General features: G+C 56.0%; 1 long non-coding RNA gene across 1 annotated transcript in view; it reads right to left on the bottom strand.

Moving 5' to 3' along the window:
* Window positions 1-9,824: 9,824 nt before the first annotated feature.
* LOC138745170 (uncharacterized) overlaps window positions 9,825-15,631 on the bottom strand; it is an 84,368-nt gene continuing 78,561 nt past the window's right edge. Inside the window, exons 2-3 of the long non-coding RNA XR_011346086.1 lie at window positions 10,458-10,547; window positions 9,825-9,990 (exon numbers count right to left, since the gene is read on the bottom strand). This is a non-coding gene — a long non-coding RNA (uncharacterized lncRNA). The remainder of the gene's footprint in view (window positions 9,991-10,457; window positions 10,548-15,631) is intronic.

The raw sequence follows: 15,631 nt of genomic DNA, 5'->3' as shown, positions 1-15,631 counted from the left end.
GTGGCTCTGGATGGTGGGGTTACGGTGGCTCTGGGTAGTGGGGATACGGTGGCTCTTGGGAATTGGGGTTATGGTGGCTCTGGGTAGTGGGGTTACGGTGGCTCTGGGTGGTGGGGTTAGGGTGGCTCTGGGTGGTGGGGTTACGGTGGCTCTGGATGGTGGGGTTACGGTGGCTCCGGGCAGTGGGGTTCCGGTGGCTCAGGGTGATGGGGTTAGGGTGGCTCTGTGTGGTGGGGTTACGGTGGCTCTGGGTGGTGGGTTTACGGTGGCTCTGGGTGGTGGGGTTACGGTGGCTCTGGATGGTGGGGTTACGGAGGCTCTGTGTAGTGGCTCTGGGTGGTGGGGTTACGGTGGCTCAGGGTAGTGGAATTACGGTGGCTCTGGGTAGTGAGGTTACGGTGGCTCTGGGTAGTGGGGTTACGGTGGCTCTAGGTAGTGGGGTTACGGTGGCTCTGGGTGGTGGGGTTACGGTGGCTCTGGGTAGTGGCGTTACGGTGGCTCTGGGTAGTGGGGTTACGGTGGCTCTGGGTAGTGGGGTTACGGTGGCTCTGGGTAGTGGGGTTACGGTGGCTCTGGGTTGTGGGGTTACGGTGGCTCGGGGTAGTGGGGTTACGGCGGTTCTGGGTTGTGGGGTTATGGCAGCTCTAGATGGTGGAGTTAAGACCCGTCTGGGTGGTGGGGTTACGGCAGCTCTGGCTAGTGGGGTTACAGCGGCTATGGGTCGTGGGGTTACGACGGCTCTGGGTCGTGGGGTTATGACGGCCCTGGGTCTTGGGGTTACGTCGGCTCTGGGTAGTGGGGTTACGTTGACTCTGGGTAGTGGGGTTGCGGTGGCTCTGGGTAGTGGGGTTACGGTGTCTTTGGGTAGTGGGGTTACGGTGGCTCTGGGTAGTGGGGTTAAGGTGGCTCTGGTTAGTGGTGTTACGGTGGCTCTGGTTACTGGGGGTTTCAGCGGCTCTTGGTAGTGGGGTTACGTCGGCTCTGGGTGGTGGGGTTACGGCGGCTGTGGGTCGTGGGGTTACGGCGGCTCTGGGTCGTGGGGTTATGGCAGCTGTGTGTCATGGAGTTACGGCGGCTCTGGGTCTTGGGGGTTAAGGCGGCTCTTGGTAGTGGGATTACGTTGGCTCAGGGTAGTAGGGTTATGGTAGCTCTGGGTAGTGGGGTTACGGCGGTTCTGGATGGTGGGGTTATGGCAGCTCTAGATGGTGGAGTTAAGACCCCTCTGGGTGGTGGGGTTACGGCAGCTCTGGCTAGTGGGGTTACAGCGGCTCTGGGTCGTGGGGTTACGACGGCTCTGGGTCGTGGGGACCGGCGGCTCTGTGTTGTGGAGTTACGGCGGCTCTGGATCTTGGGTTTACGGCGGCTCTGGGTCCTGGGGTTACGGTGGCTCTGGGTAGTGGGGTTACAGTGACTCTGGGTAGTGGGGTTACGGTGGCTCTGGGTAGTGGGGTTACTGTGGCTCTGGGTAGTGGGGTTACGGTGTCTTTGGGTAGTGGCTCTGGGTAGTGGTGTTATGGTGGCTCTGGGTACTGGGGGTTACAGCGGCTCTTGGTAGTGGGGTTACGTCGGCTCTGGGTGGTGGGGTTACGGCGGCTGTGGGTTGTGGGGTTACGGCGGCTCTTGGTAGTGGGATTACGGTGGCACTGGGAGTGGGGTTATGGTGGCTCTGGGTAGTGGGGTTATGGTGGCTCTGGGTAGTGCGGTTACGGTGGCTCTGGGTAGTGGGGTTACGGTGGCTCTGGGTAGTGGGGTTACGGTGACTCTGGGTAGTGGGGTTACAGTGGCTCTGGGTAGTGGGGTTACGGTGTCTCTGGGTAGTGGGGTTACGGTGTCTCTGGGTAGTGGGGTTACGGTGGCTCTGGGAAGTGGGGTTACGGTGGCTCTGGTTAGTGTGGTTACGGTGGCTCTGGGTACTGGGGGTTACAGCGGCTCTTGGTAGTGTGGTTTCGTCGGCTCTGGGTGGTGGGGTTAGGGTGGCTCTGGGTGGTGGGGTTAGGGTGGCTCTGGGTGGTGGGGTTACGGTGGCTCTGGGTAGTGGGTTTATGGTGGCTCTGGGCATTGGGGTTATGGTGGCTCTGGGTAGTGGGGTTACGGTGGCTCTGGGTGGTGGGGTTAGGGTGGCTCTGGGTGGTGGGGTTAGGGTGTCTCTGGATGGTGGGGTTACGGTGGCTTTGGGTAGTGGGGTTACGGTGGCTCTGGGTAGTGGGGTTATGGTGGCTCTGGGAAGTGGGGTTACGGTGGTTCAGGCTGATGGGGTTAGGGTGGCTCTGTGTGGTGGGGTTACGGTGGCTCTGGGTGGTGGGGTTACGGTGGCTCTGGGTGGTGGGGTGACGGTGGCTCTGGGTAGTGGGGATACGGTGGCTCTGGGTAGTGGGTTTATGGTGGCTCTGGGCAGTGGGGTTATGGTGGCTCTGGGTAGTGGGGTTACGGTGGCTCTGGGTGGTGGGGTTAGGGTGGCTCTGGGTGGTGGGGTTAGGGTGGCTCTGGGTGGTGTGGTTACGGTGGCTCTGGGTGGTGGGGTTACGGTGGCTCTGGGTGGTGGGGTTACGGTGGCTCTGGATGGTGGGGTTACGGTGGCTCTGGGAAGTGGGGTTCCGGTGGCTCAGGGTGATGGGGTTAGGGTGGCTCTGTGTGGTGGGGTTATGGTGGCTCTGGGTGGTGGGTTTACGGTGGCTCTGGGTGGTGGGGTTACGGAGGCTCTGGATGGTGGGGTTACGTTGACTCTGGGTAATGGGGTTGCGGTGGCTCTGGGTAGTGGGTTTACGGTGTCTTTGGGTAGTGGGGTTACGGTGGCTCTGGGTAGTGGGATTAAGGTGGCTCTGGGTAGTGGGCTTACATTGGCTCTGGGTAGTAGGGTTACGGTGACCCTGGGTAGTGGGGTTACGGTGGCTCTGGGTTGTGGGGTTCCGGCGGCTCTGTGTCGTGGAGTTACGGCGGCTCTGGATCTTGGGTTTACGGCGGCACTGGGTCTTGGGGTTACGGTGGCTCTGGGTAGTGGGGTTACAGTGACTCTGGGTAGTGGGGTTACGGTGGCTCTGGGTAGTGGGGTTACGGTGGCTCTGGGTAGTGGGGTTACGGTGTCAGGGTAGTGGGGTTACGGTGGCTCTGGATAGTGGGGTTACGTTGACTCTGGGTAATGGGGTTGCGGTGGCTCTGGGTAGTGGGGTTACGGTGTCTTTGGGTAGTGGGGTTACGGTGGCTCTGGGTAGTGGGTTTAAGGTGGCTCTGGGTAGTGGTGTTACGGTGGCTCTGGGTACTGGGGGTAACAGCGGCTCTTTGTAGTGGGGTTTCGTCGGCTCTGGGTGGTGGGGTTACGGCGGCTGTGGGTCGTGGTGTTACGGCGGCTCTGGGTCGTGGGGTTACGGCGGCTGTGCGTCATGGAGTTACGGCGGCTCTGGGTCTTGGGGGTTAAGGCGGCTCTTGGTAGTGGGATTACGGTGGCTCTGGGTAGTAGGGTTATGGTGGCTCTGGGTAGTGGGGTTACGGCGGTTCTGGGTGGTGGGGTTATGGCAGCTCTAGATGGTAGAGTTAAGACCCCTCTGGGTGGTGGGGTTACGGCAGCTCTGGCTAGTGGGGTTACAGCGGCTCTGGGTCGTGGGGTTACGACGGCTCTGGGTCGTGGGGTTCCGGCGGCTCTGTCTCGTGGAGTTACGGCGGCTCTTGGTCTTGGGTTTACGGCGGCTCTGGGTCTTGGGGTTACGGTGGCTCTGGGTAGTGGGGTTACAGTGACTCTGGGTAGTGGGGTTACGGTGGCTCTGGGTAGTGGGGTTACGGTGTCTTTGGGTAATGGGGTTACGGTGGCTCTGGGTAGTGGCTCTGGGTAGTGGTGTTACGGTGGCTCTGGGTACTGGGGGTTACAGCGGCTCTTGGTAGTGGGGTTACGTCGGCTCTGGGTGGTGGGGTTACGGCGGCTGTGGGCCGTGGGGTTACGGCGGCTCTTGGTAGTGGGATTACGGTGGCTCTGGGAGTGGGGTTATGGTGGCTCTGGGTAGTGGGGTTATGGTGGCTCTGGGTAGAGCGGTTACGGTGGCTCTGGGTAGTGGGGTTACGGTGGCTCTGGGTAGTGGCGTTACGGTGACTCCTGGTAGTGGGTTGCGGTGTCTCTGGGTCGTGGGGTTACAGTGGCTCTAGGCTTTGGGATTAAGGTGGCTCTGGGTAGTGGGGTTACGGAGGCTCTGGGTAGTGGGGTTATGGTGGCTCTGGGCAGTGGGGTTACGGTGGCTCAGGGTGATGGGGTTAGGGTGGCTCTGTGTGGTGGGGTTACGGTGGCTCTGGGTGGTGGGGTTATGGTGGTACAGTGGCTCTGGGTAGTGGGGTTACGGTGGCTCTGGGTTGTGGGGTTACGGTGACTCTGGGTAGTGTGGTTAGAGAGGCTCTGGGTAGAGGGGTTACGGTGGCTCTGGGTAGTGGGATTATGATAGCTCTGGGTCGTGGTGTTACAGTGCCTCTGGGTATTGGGATTAAGGTGGCTCTGGGTAGTGGAGTTACGGTGTCTCTGGGTAGAGGGGTTACGACTGCTCTGGGTAGTGGGGTTACGGTGGTTCTGGGTCGTGGGGTTACAGTGGCGCTGGGTCATGGGTGTTACGGTGGCTCTGGGTAGTGGGTGTTACGGCGACTCTGGGTAGAGGGGTTACGACGGCTCTGGGTAGTGGGGTTACGGTGGCTCTGGGTAGTGGGATTACGGTGGCTCTGGGTAGTGGGATTACATTGGCTCTGGGTAGTCGGGTTACGGTGACCCTGGGTAGTGGGGTTACGGTGGCTCTGGGAAGGTGGGCTACGGTGATTCTGGGTAGTGGGGATACGGTGCCTCTGTGTAGTGGGGTAATGGTGGCTCTGGGTAGTGGGATTACGGTGGCTCTGGGTAGTGGGGTTACATTGGCTCTGGGTAGTCGGGTTACGGTGACCCTGGGTAGTGGGGTTACGGTGGCTCTGGGAAGTTGGGCTACGGTGATTCTGGGTAGTGGGGATATGGTGCCTCTGTGTAGTGGGGTAATGGTGGCTCTGGGTAGTGGGGTTACGGTGGCACTGGGTGGTGGGGTTACGGCGGCTCTGGGTAGTGGGGTTACGGCGACTCTAGATGGTGGGGTTACGGCGTTTCTGGGTGGTGGGGTTATGGCAGCTGTAGATGGTGGGGTTAAGACCCCTCTGGGTGGTGGGGTTACGGCGGCTCTGGGTAGTGTGGTTAGAGAGGCTCTGGGTAGAGGGGTTACGGTGGCTCTGGGTTGTGGGATTATGGTAGCTCTGGGTCGTGGGGTTACAGTGGCTCTGGGAAGTGGGGCTACGGTGATTCTGGGTAGTGGGGATACGGTGCCTCTGTGTAGTGGGGTAATGGTGGCTCTGGGTAGTGGGGTTACGGTGGCACTGGGTGGTGGGGTTACGGCGGCTCTGGGTAGTGGGGTTACGGCGGCTCTAGATGGTGGGGTTACAGTGGCGCTGGGTCATGGGTGTTACGGTGGCTCTGGGTAGTGGGTGTTACGGCGACTCTGGGTAGAGGGGTTACGACGGCTCTGGGTAGTGGGGTTACGGTGGCTCTGGGTAGTGGGATTACGGTGGCTCTGGGTAGTGGGATTACATTGGCTCTGGGTAGTCGGGTTACGGTGACCCTGGGTAGTGGGGTTACGGTGGCTCTGGGAAGTTGGGCTACGGTGATTCTGGGTAGTGGGGATACGGTGCCTCTGTGTAGTGGGGTAATGGTGGCTCTGGGTAGTGGGATTACGGTGGCTCTGGGTAGTGGGGTTACATTGGCTCTGGGTAGTCGGGTTACGGTGACCCTGGGTAGTGGGGTTACGGTGGCTCTGGGAAGTTGGGCTACGGTGATTCTGGGTAGTGGGGATATGGTGCCTCTGTGTAGTGGGGTAATGGTGGCTCTGGGTAGTGGGGTTACGGTGGCACTGGGTGGTGGGGTTACGGCGGCTCTGGGTAGTGGGGTTACGGCGGCTCTAGATGGTGGGGTTACGGCGTTTCTGGGTGGTGGGGTTATGGCAGCTGTAGATGGTGGGGTTAAGACCCCTCTGGGTGGTGGGGTTACGGCGGCTCTGGGTAGTGTGGTTAGAGAGGCTCTGGGTAGAGGGGTTACGGTGGCTCTGGGTTGTGGGATTATGGTAGCTCTGGGTCGTGGGGTTACAGTGGCTCTGGGAAGTGGGGCTACGGTGATTCTGGGTAGTGGGGATACGGTGCCTCTGTGTAGTGGGGTAATGGTGGCTCTGGGTAGTGGGGTTACGGTGGCACTGGGTGGTGGGGTTACGGCGGCTCTGGGTAGTGGGGTTACGGCGGCTCTAGATGGTGGGGTTACGGCGGTTCTGGGTGGTGGGGTTATGGCAGCTCTAGATGGTGGGGTTACGGCGGCTCTGGGTAGTGTGGTTAGAGAGACTCTGGGTAGTGGGGTTACGGTGGCTCTGGGTTGTGGGGTTACGGTGGCTCTGGGTAGTGGGATTATAGTAGCTCTGGGTCGTGGGGTTACAGTGGCTCTGGGTATTGGGATTAAGGTGGCTCTGGGTAGTGGAGTTACGGTGTCTCTGGGTAGAGGGGTTACGACGGCTCTGGGTAGTGGGGTTACAGGTGGTTCTGGGTCGTGGGGTTACGGTGGCACTTGGTAATGGGGTTACAGTGGCGCTGGGTCATGGGTGTTACGGTGGCTCTGGGTAGTGGGATTAAGGTGGCTCTGGGTAGTGGGCTTACATTGGCTCTGGGTAGTCGGGTTACGGTGACCCTGGGTAGTGGTGTTACGGTGGCTCTGTGAAGTGGGGCTACGGTGATTCTGGGTAGTGGGGATACGGTGCCTCTGTGTAGTGGGGTAATGGTGGCTCTGGGTAGTGGGGTTACGGCGGCTCTAGATGGTGGGGTTACGGCGGTTCTTGGTGGTGGGGTTATGGCAGCTCTAGATGGTGGGGTTAAGACCCCTCTGGGTGGTGGGGTTACGGCGGCTCTGGCTAGTGGGATTTTGGCGGCTCTGGCTAGTGGGGTTATGGTGGCTCTGGGTTGTGGGGTTACGCCGGCTCTGGGTTGTGGGGTTACAGCGGCTCTGGGTCGTGGGGTTACAGTGGCTCTGGGTCGTGGGGTTACGACGGCTCTGGGTAGTGGGGTTCCGGCTGCTCAGTGTCGTGGAGTTACGGCGGCTCTGGGTCTTGGGGTTATGACGGCCCTTGGTCTTGGGGTTACGTCGGCTCTGGGTAGTGGGGTTGCGGTGGCTCTGGGTAGTGGGGTTACGGTGTCTTTGGGTAGTGGGGTTACGGTGGCTCTGGGTAGTGGGGTTAAGGTGGCTCTTGGTAGTGGTGTTACGGTGGCTCTGGGTACTGGGGGTTACAGCGGCTCTTGGTAGTGGGGTAACGTCGGCTCTGGGTGGTGGGGTTACGGCGGCTGTTGGTCGTGGGGTTACGGCGGCTCTGGGTCGTGGGGTTACGGCGGCTGTGCGTCATGGAGTTACGGCGGCTCTGGGTCTTGGGGGTTAAGGCGGCTCTTGGTAGTGGGATTACGGTGGCTCTGGATAGTAGGGTTATGGTGGCTCTGGGTAGTGGGGTTACGGTGGTTCTGGGTGGTGGGGTTACGGCAGCTCTGGCTAGTGGGGTTACAGCGGCTCTGGGTCGTGGGGTTACGACGGCTCTGGGTCGTGGGGTTCCGGCGGCTCTGTGTCGTGGAGTTACGGCGGCTCTGGGTCTTGGGCTTACGGCGGCACTGGGTCTTGGGGTTACGGTGGCTCTGGGTAGTGGGGTTACAGTGACTCTGGGTAGTGGGGTTACGGTGGCTCTGGGTAGTGGGGTTACGGTGGCTCTGGGTAGTGGGGTTACGGTGTCAGGGTAGTGGGGTTATGGTGGCTCTGGATAGTGGGGTTACGTTGACTCTGGGTAATGGGGTTGCGGTGGCTCTGGGTAGTGGGGTTACGGTGTCTTTGGGTAGTGGTGTTACGGTGGCTCTGGGTACTGGGGGTAACAGCGGCTCTTTGTAGTGGGGTTTCGTCGGCTCTGGGTGGTGGGGTTACGGCGGCTGTGGGTCGTGGTGTTACGGCGGCTCTGCGTCGTGGGGTTACGGCGGCTGTGCGTCATGGAGTTACGGCGGCTCTGGGTCTTGGGGGTTAAGGCGGCTCTTGGTAGTGGGATTACGGTGGCTCTGGGTAGTAGGGTTATGGTGGCTCTGGGTAGTGGGGTTACGGCGGTTCTGGGTGGTGGGGTTATGGCAGCTCTAGATGGTGGAGTTAAGACCCCTCTGGGTGGTGGGGTTACGGCAGCTCTGGCTAGTGGGGTTACAGCGGCTCTGGGTCGTGGGGTACGACGGCTCTGGGTCGTGGGGTTCCGGCGGCTCTGGGTAGTGGGGTTACAGTGACTCTGGGTAGTGGGGTTACGGTGGCTCTGGGTAGTGGGGTTACGGTGTCTTTGGGTAATGGGGTTACGGTGGCTCTGGGTAGTGGCTCTGGGTAGTGGTGTTACGGTGGCTCTGGGTACTGGGGGTTACAGCGGCTCTTGGTAGTGGGGTTACGTCGGCTCTGGGTGGTGGGGTTACGGCGGCTGTGGGTCGTGGGGTTACGGCGGCTCTTGGTAGTGGGATTACGGTGGCTTTGGGAGTGGGGTTATGGTGGCTCTGGGTAGTGGGGTTATGGTGGCTCTGGGTAGAGCGGTTACGGTGGCTCTGGGTAGTGGGGTTACGGTGGCTCTGGGTAGTGGCGTTACGGTGACTCCTGGTAGTGGGGTTACGGTTGCTCTGAGTAGTGGGGTTACGGTGTCTCTGGGTAGTGGGGTTACGGTGGCTCTGGTAAGTGGGGTTACGGTGGCTCTGGTTAGTGTGGTTATGGTGGCTCTGGGTACTGGGGGTTACAGCGGCTCTTGGTAGTGGGGTTTCGTCGGCTCTGGGTGGTGGGGTTATGACGGCTGTGGGTCGTGGGGTTACGGCAGCTCTGGGTCATGGGGTTACGGTGGCTCTGGGTAGTGGGGTTATGGTGGCTCTGGGTAATGGGGGTTATGATGGCTCTGGGTAATGGGTTTACGGTGGCTCTGGGTAGTGGGGCTACGGTGATTCTGGTTGCTGGGGTTATTGTGGCTCATGGTAGTGGCGTTACGGATGTTCTGGGTAGTGGGGTTACGGCGGCTCTGGGTAGTGGGGTTACAGCACCTCTTGGTAGTGGAGTTACGGCGGCTCTGGATAGTGGGGTTACTGCGGATCTGGGAGGTGGGGTTACGGTTCCTCTGGGTAGTGGGGTTACGGTTCCTCTGGGTAGTGGGGTTACGGTGGCTCTGGGTAGTGGGATTACGGCGGCTCTGGGTAGTGGGGTTACGGTGGCTGTGTAGTGGGGTTACGGTGGCTCTGGGTCATGAGTTTACGGTGTCTCTGGGTCGTGGGATTACGGTGGCTCTGGGTCGTGGAGTTACATTGGCTCTGGGCAGTGGGATTAAGGTGGCTCTGGGTAGTGGGGTTACGGTGGCTCTGGGTAGTGGGGGTTAAGGAGACTCTGGGTAGTGGGGTTAAGGTGATTCTGGGTAGTGGGGATACGGTGGCTCTGAGTAGTGGGGTTACGGTGACTCTGGGTAGTGGGGGTTACGGTGGCTATGGGTAGTGGGTTACGACGGCTATGGGTGGTGGGGTTACAGCGGCTCTGGGTAGTGGGGTTACGGGACTCATTTAAGGACTCTTATATTTGGACTTCAGCGATTGTTTTCCAATGTATTGTACACTTTGTTTACAGTTCTTCATGGGATTAAATGTGTATGTTGTGTACAGTTTTCTTTGACTGCCAATAAGTGGTAATTGTGTCTGTCCAGAGGAAAAATGAATCTCTGAGTTTTTATGTGTGTACTTGTCAATAAATCGGAATCTATATGGCACCATTTGTTCCCAATTGTTCTTTATTTGTTTCGCTGCGTAGGTTGAGTTGGTTCTTTTTGGCATGACCAAGAAGTGGTAACTCTGCCTCGCCTCCAGGAACAAGAATCTCAGGGTTGAATCTGAAGTTGGCCCAAAGGGTCTGTTTCTACGCTGGGAATCTTTATGACTCTGTGAAAAGATCTGAGTGGCGGGAAATAATTTTTTTCAGGGAATGCACAGTAAAGTCTGGAAATTCAAACTGTGTTTAATTGTAATGATTCAGCAAAAATATGAGGAGAATTAGGATCAGTTGTTGGGAGAGAACAGGGAAGCAGAGCTCAAGTCCCCTCCTTTCCTGTCACAAGGAAATACAAGACCATGAGAGAAGGTCCCACGGACATTGAGCCATGTACACGGTGCACAGGCTTTGTTGGGAAGAGTTGGAGCTGAAGCAGGGGCCCTCAGCAAAGCCACATCTGTCCCCATCTTTATAACCATCCTGACTGGGACTGTTGGAACCCTCCTTATTTGCTCAACAGCATTGAACACAGAACATTCCAGCACAGACCGGCCGTTCATTCCACGATGTTGTGCTGACCGACGTAAACCTTCTCCATAACAATCTAAACCCTCCCCACCTTACACCCGTCACCCTTTATTATCCTTACATCCATCTGCCTGTCAAAGAGTCTTCAATGTCCTGGTTGTCCCAGCCTCGATCACCACCCTCGGCAATGCATTCCAGGCAGTACCACTCTCTGTGTGGACAAACGAAAGAGTCAGATCTCTCTCACATTTCCAAGAGTTAAGATTTAATTTATTGCCATGTAATAAAGACAGTGCAACATTACACAAAATTTGTTTTTCGTCTGCTGTAGGGCAGACAGATTTGACATTGGCAGAAATTGCTTGAAGCACCTCTTTACAGTCAGAGAAAGAGAAGCAAATGAGACCTCCCCAGAGTCACTGAGCGTCCGTCAATTTGGCTCCAACCCTCCCATAGCCCCTGTTACCACACAGAATCTAGTCCAAACCATCAGCAGCTTGAGCTCCAGATCTGAGCCCCCATCATGATGAGGAACCCTTCAGGGACCTCGGCCCCCTCTCTCATCCTGCTTCAGATCCCTGGATCCCCTTCGGCCAATCTTGAGCCAGTCTCCTGCAGTCCCGTGAATCCCTCAACTGCACTCGTCAGCAGCTCACAGCCTGAGGAGTTTCCTTCCCTCGAATCACCCCCACCCCCCCCCCCCCCCCCGCCTGTGGGTTCAACCACAGAACCCCTCTCTGGGCTGCCGCTGTGATCCTGTCCCAGGGGTCACCTCCTCTTCATCTCCTTCTTAAACCGGGTTGGGCTCCCCATTTCCTGGTGCCCTGAGCCAGTCCTCTGCTTCCCCGAAGTCTCTCACCTCTCCTGGCTGCTGCCAATCATAGGCCCTGCTATCCTGGAGGCGGCCCCCACGGCTGCAACATTTTTAAAATAAAACCAGCGTCAGGTCAATTTACAGGTCTTTTAAAGCCTTTCCGGATCCAACAGCATTCAGACTAGATGGTAGGAGCCCACGACGGAGCACTGGGTTTCCGCTCTCCGTGGGTCTGCAGCTCCGCCAGTGCTGCCATGTTCTCCCAGTCCCAGCTCTATGAACAGTCAGGGTACCAAGGCTGTGTGGAGAAGCAGGGGAGTGGGATGGTGGGAGAATGGATCAGTTCATGATGAAATGGTGGAGCGGACTCGATGGTCTGAATGGCCGACCTGCTCCTAGGTCTCATTGTCTCATCTTTTGCAAAGTACAGACATGGTTTTTAAACCAAAACACACAATTTGTAAATCACAGTTTGGGCTTTTTAAATGAAAACTGCCCACATTTCGGCCCTGCAAAGTTGTGGTTTTTGATCCCAAAACACCACACATTTTGTCAAATACAACCTGATCTTTTGGAAAAAAATATTACTGTGCACTTTCCTGCAAAACACAGCACAGGCCCTTTGGCCCTCGATATTGTGCTGACCCATATATTCCAATACAAAACTTTCCCGACCCTGTTTTCTTTATCCATGTGCCTGTCTACGAGTCTCTTAAATCCCCTAATGTTTCAACCTCCACCTCCATTCCAGGCCACCACAACTCTGCTTAAAATAAACTTACCCCTGATGGATCACCGAAATTCCCCTCTCTCCACTGTGGACACACGTCCTCGGGTGTTTGCTATTCCTGCCCTGGGAAACAGGCGTTTGCTGCCCACCCTATCTATGCCTCTCTGAATCTGGGAGACCTCTATTAAGTCTCCTCTGATCCTTCTGCCTCCAAAAAGAAAAGGCCCAGCTTTACTTACCTTGCCTCATCACTTCTTTTCCAATCTGGACAACCTCTTTACAGGAAGGAACAGGTGAATCTTTGGAGAGGCTGCAGAGCAGATGGACCAGGATGTTGTCTGGATTGGAGAATGTGCCTTGTGAGGCAAGGTTCAAAGACCTTGGGCTTCTCCCTTTGAAGTGAAGAATGAGATGGGCCTTGGAAGTCTACAAGATGATGAGGCATAGATCGGGTGGACCACCAGCACCTTCCCCCAGTTTGGGAGAGTAGCAAACACCAGGTAACGTCTGTACACAGTGAGGGGAGGAATGTTTAGGGGAGACATCAGAACCAAACATTGAGAGGAGTGGGTGCCTGGAATGATTGACCTGGGAGGTGGAGGCTGGTACAGTCAGGACATCTAAAAGAGTCTGAGGGTCTTAGGCACATGGATGGAAGAAAGTGAGAGGGTGATGAGGAGATGGCTGCAGTTAAAGAAGACAGCTCACTCCCAAACTCCCCACAGCTGAGTGGGAAACACTTGCTTTCAGATCAGATTCGATACAATTTATTGTCATGTAATCAGACAGAAATGTAATATTACACATCATCAGCGACAATATTACAGCAGCAATCATCGGGCATGAACACCACCCAGAACATGCTCTGTTCTCACTGGCACCATCAGGAAAGAAGTCTCGATGCCACAAGCCTCGCACCACCAGGTTCAGAAAGAGCTGCTCCCCCTCCACCATCAGACTCCTCAACTACAAACTGTCACGTGAATCAAAGCTCGCACAACTGGAGGGGGAATAAATGCTTTGATTAGCTTATAACTATGGGAGGATCTCACAGACATCTTCGGAAGGGTTCTCTGTTTAGGCAGGAAAACAGGGTTAGATGGGGCAGAGCCAGGAGGCCGGGCCAGGTATCAGCGCAACACACTACCAGTGAATCCCAGTTCACTGCATTCACCCCTTCTTGTAGAATTTAGGGTCTGTGAATGAAGACAGAGATCATGGGTTCAGAAGAAAAGTTGAAAAATAAACATTTACAAATTTACAGAATTAAGCGATGCGGGGACCTGGAGATCCTGGTGGAGCACCTTAGCACTGGGGGGGGGGGGGGCCTTAGGCTCCTTGGGTCTCCTGGTCCCCTTGTGAGGGAGGAGAGGTGGGCTGGTCCTCTGGCTTAATGGTGGAGGGGGATGCACTTTCCTCCTGATCTGGATCCCCCGAGGCCCTGACTGGGGGCTGTGAGAATGAGCTCCGTGACTTGCAGGGCACCTGAGGCAACAGACCCTTTGATCTGGTGGTTACCAGGGCCTGATGGAGACCGTGTTCTCCCTCCCATCCGGGTATCCACAAAGGCATACGTGGGATTGGTGTGGAGCAGGTTCGCCCTTTCCACCAGGGGGTCGGTTCTTGCTTCTCCTCACGTGCTTCCTGAGAAGGACTGGACCCGGAGTGGTGATCCAGGTTGGGAGTGTTGTTCTCGATGTCGACCTACTTTCCAAATTGAGTAAGAGCTTGTGACGAGTAGTGTTGGTCATGGTACATAGTAGCGACTGGATGGAATGGAGCGCCATAGGGAGGACTTCCTGTTACCCCTCACCAGCAGGTGGCTCGTCACTCATAAAGGATGAATCTAGCTGGGACACCTGAACAGTGCTCTAACAAACCTTTCCCAATTGATCTCCCAAAAACATATCTATATACTCTGTCACACATTGCTGAAGTCCACAATCAGCTCTTTGACGCAGACAGTGGGTGTTATATTGCTTCAGCCAAGATTTCTGTCTCCGTCCTGTGTGCTGACCCATTGACCCTTTTTATACAGTGCACTGCTGTGGTATCATTTGCTAATAAGTGATTGGAAAATGTAATTTCTTAATCAGTCATAGGTGCAAAGAGAATAGAGCAGGAGATGGAATTGGCCACCCTGTGACTCTCCGCTCCTGATTGTGGAGGAGATGAGTTTGCCAATCCGTACTCTTTGGGGTCTGAAGGGAAGGAAATCCAAGTGGTCAAGTCACCTTTATTTATCATTCAAACCATTCCCATTAATATCACAGGAAAGATGAGAGAGGGTTTCTCCAGGAACAAGAAGCATATTGACATAAATCGAAATGAACTATTAAGTCATAAGACAATTTTTTTAAAAACCCACGAAAACAAACCCATGATATACGAGTACACATATGTTCTCGGAATAGAGGAGCCTGATGGCTTGCGGATAAAAGCTGTTACACAATCTGGATGAGTGGGCCCGAACGCTCCTTCCAGATGGAAGAATGGAGACCATTTCCAAGAAGGGTGTGTGAAGTCTTTCACCATATTATTTGCCTTCCACGTGGATCTTGCCTTGTAGATGTCCATCATGGCAGGAAGAGAGACCTCAATGATATTCTCTGCTGATTCCACTATCCTCTGGAGGGTTTTGAGGTCTGAGGTGGTACAGTTTCCAAACCAGAGTGTGATGCAATGGCTCCGAATCCTCTCAATACATCCTCTGTAGGATGTCGTGTGGATGGAGGGTGGGAGATGAACTTTCCTCTGCCTTCAGAGGATGAAGAGATGCTACTGGGCTTTCTCGATAATGGAGCTGGTGTTGAGGACCAGGGGAGATTCTCCACCAAACGCACACCAAGAAACCTGGTCCTTTTCACAACCTCAACGGTGGAGCCGTCAGTGGTCAGTGAACAGAGATCCTTCGGGCCTCCCTGAAGTGGACAACCATCTCTTTGGTTTTATTAACATTCAGATATAGACTGTTGGCTCTGCACTAGTCTGTTAGCAACTGCACCTCAACACTGACTCATCATTCTTGCTGATAAGGCCCACCACGGTCGCATCATCAATGGACTTGAGGATATGGTTTGAGCTGAGTCTAGTTGCACAGCCATGGGTCAGCAGAGTAGACACCAATGGACAAGCCCACAGCCCGGGGGAGGTGGGGAGGGGTGATGATCTGGGAAGTCCTGATTGTGACCCAGAATGCTTGAGATCTCCCCCACAGGATGTCAAGAATCTAACTGCAGAGGGAAGTGTTTAGGTCCAGCAGGTTCAACGTCTCCATCAGGTACTGAGGTCTGATTGGGTTGAAGGCTGAAGTGAAGTCAATGAACAGCATTCCAACAGACCTGTGTTTGCTTCCAGATGGGTGAGGCTAAATGGAGGGAGGTGGTGATGGCATAATCCATAGAGCAGTTTGATCAATATACGAATGGCAGGGGGTCCAGTGAGGGGAGCAACAGGAGGTTGATGTGCCCCATGATGAGACTCTCAAAGCACTTCATGATGGTAGATGTAAATGGAGCAGGGCAGCCGTCACTGAGGAAAGAACTGATGACTTCTTCGGCCCAGGGATGATGGTGGCGGCTTTGAAGAAGTAGGAACTGTGCCCCTGTAGAAGCACAAGGTTGACTGGTGCTCTTCCGTCTTCTGTCTGGGGGTGGGCTGTGGTCGTTCGGGCACAGGGGTTGTGACCTGGTTCATGGTGGCCTCGTTCTCTCATCGTCCACCACAACACATCGGCATGGGCTGCGACCGT

This window comes from Narcine bancroftii, chromosome 11 (assembly GCF_036971445.1).
Source record: "Narcine bancroftii isolate sNarBan1 chromosome 11, sNarBan1.hap1, whole genome shotgun sequence".
Lineage (NCBI taxonomy): Eukaryota > Metazoa > Chordata > Chondrichthyes > Torpediniformes > Narcinidae > Narcine > Narcine bancroftii.
The sequence above is the reverse complement of the archived record's forward strand: the minus strand, read 5'-3'. Positions and strand labels throughout refer to the sequence as shown.